This window comes from Nicotiana sylvestris, chromosome 2 (assembly GCF_000393655.2).
Source record: "Nicotiana sylvestris chromosome 2, ASM39365v2, whole genome shotgun sequence".
NCBI lineage: Eukaryota > Viridiplantae > Streptophyta > Magnoliopsida > Solanales > Solanaceae > Nicotiana > Nicotiana sylvestris.
The window spans coordinates 22945164-22948028 of NC_091058.1; positions in this window are offsets into that span (position 1 = coordinate 22945164).

Consider the following 2865-nt stretch of genomic DNA (forward strand, 5'->3'; position numbering starts at 1 on the left):
TACCCCTTTACGAGGTGTAGGTAAAAAGGAGGTGTGACAGCTCTAGCGACTCTGCTGGAGATCGAACCCAGAATCTCTGGTTCAGGGTTCAAGAATTCGAACTTGTTAGTATGATTTTTACTTGGCTTCATTTATTGTTAATATTACTATATTCTGTGAACCTTTTGTGCTTAATGCTATCTGTTTACCGCTTTAATATTGTTTGAATTGTATATAACTGTCTTCTTATGCCACCCCTCTGAGTCGTCTGGAAATGGTGCATACGTTCGCGTAGCCCACTTTTTCTATAGAAATTATACCAAATAGAATGAGGCTGGGCAAGCAACAAGGTCGGTTATACTTTAGTACTCCCGGTACGTTGCCCCCTCTTCGGCCCCAGTTGTCCGCTCGGGTACCCCAAGTCTAGACAAAAACCCCAAGATTTAAACCTAGAAAAATACAGCTTCATGTCGGATCCCTAGTAGGAACGTTTGTTCGCATCATGTGCATTTGACTTAAGGAACTCAACACAGGGGTTGGGTCTGTCTAGGACAAGTGTGCCCAAAATAACATACCATCCTGATGCATTTTATGTGCTATGTGAACATTTATTCATTTCGGCTTGCATGCTGACCAGCTAGGGAAAATAAAGCAAAAAAGAAAAACCAAGATTGATGTAGGGAAGGAAATAAAGCCTGGTTCTAAAGAAAAACCCCGGTATCTGAAAACATCCCGAAACTCTGCCAAAATCTTTCAAAAAAGAGAGTTATTTCAAAAGAGTCAAACACTGTGTCCTTTTCAAAATATGTCAAAGCTGACCGAACTATGCAGGTCTAATTCTAATCGGATGTGGGATACGTAGGCAACCCACATAAGGTTCGGCCTCATTTTTACAAATAATGAATAAAGGGTGTTTCAGGGCTTTGGTCAAAATAATAAGCCGACCCAACTTCAGTTGTATTTTAAATCGTTTCTTACAGGAATGGCCTTAGATTATATTTAAATTGTCGAAAGGCTATTTTTGGGAGGGACAAGCAAGTCTATTTAAAAGGTGTCTTTTCAACTAAAAACTTATCCCCGGGCCTCAAAATTTGTTTGGAATTGTGAAGGGGCCATGTTTGCAAAAACGATCATTTTTTCCTAAAGTAGCAATGAAAGGGGTCAATTTTCGTTGATTTTTTTTAGAAAACTTGTTCTGCAAAAGAGTCCACAAGAATCAACCCCAACCTCAACTCCGCAGGTACAAATGAATACTGTCCAGGAATCATCGCAATCTGTCATAGAACGGGCTCGGTTGCAGCTTCGCAGGTGGTGGGATGATTTAGATGAAAATGCCCGAGGTTGGGTGAAAGAACAGTTGGGCTCCCTGATAGACATCATGCACATCAAACCCCGGGAGGATTTAATCGAAGCCTTGGTAGCCTTTTGGGATCCCGTCCACAATGTGTTTCGTTTCTCGGATTTTGAGCTCACCCCCACTTTAGAAGAAATAGCCAGGTATATTGATTTTGGCCAAGAGTTAAGAAAGCAGCAACTCATATTCCCCAGGGCTCCCTCAGTGCACAACTTCTTCGATCTTCTGAATATCAGTAAACAAATGAACAAGGCCCACGTAAGCAACGGGTGTTCTTCTTTCTACTTCCTGTATTACAGGTTCGGGCACTCAGCTGGGTTTGAAACACATGAAAAGGGGTTGAATAACAGATAAGACTAGAGCATATGTCAAATTCATCGTCGGTTTGCTTTCATCGTGGCATTTCTAGGGGTCATGGTCTTCCCGAATGCGGAGGGCACTGTAGACGTTTGTATGGCCAGAATCGCACAGGTCCTCGTCAACAAAAAAGATCACACACTTGTCCCATTAGTGCTGGCGGACATTTATCGGGCATTAACCTTGTGCAAATCTGGGGCTCAATTTTTTGAAGGTTGTCAGGTTCTTCTTCAAATGTGGATGATCGAACACCTTTGCCGTCATCCTAAGTTCATGAGATATGCTTGAGACGGGAACAATTTCATCAAAAAGTATGAGGAATGGGTGGAAGACTACAAACCGCCAGAAGGGTTTGAAGCTTCGGTTTCCTATTTGAGAAAATTGAGAGAAAATCAAATTGAATGGACCATAGGATGGCTTCCAGTAACAGAAGTCATATACATGACCACTTCAAAGGGCTACTTGATGATGATGGGAGTGAGAAGTATAAATCCATATGCACCACAAAGAGTTTTGAGACAACTGGGAAGATATGTGGTGATACCCGAAGAAGCAGATCTAAGCACCCAAGTTATCGAATTACACCTAGAAGCAACACTACCCAAGGCTTTAGTTCAAAGGGACTAGAATGGCTGTCAGTATCTAGAAAATGACACCCGGGTACTAGACCCGTCTAAGGGCGAAGCTGATCCCAATTATGCTGCTTGGTTTGAAAGAACTTTTTATGTGAACAATGAGCCCGAGCCCCAACCTGAGAGGCCCTCCAAAAGGCCTCATGTTCAAGCCTTCGATGACAGAATGCAGGAAAGATTAGCTTGGGGGGAAAAGGAAAAGAAATACCAAGCCAGCATTCATGCTTTGCGAGAAGAGCTAAGAAATGTCACCTTCAACAATGATATACAGGCGCAAGAGGATGAGGGTGAAAAGAAAAAGTTAGCCAAAGAAAATGAGGCCCTTCGAACCCAGATTCGGGAAATGACGATAGCAGCTAGAAATCCCGCCAGAAGTGCAAAAGATGAAAAGCTTATAAAGAACCTTAGGCAGAAGGTGAGTGAGTATGGTTTCGATTTGAACAAGGCAGAGGGCGAATTAGCAAGGGCTCAAACAAAGTTGGCTAAAAATGCGGAGGAACGAGAGCGCTTGGTTAAACAGTTAAAAGAGAAATATGACAATGA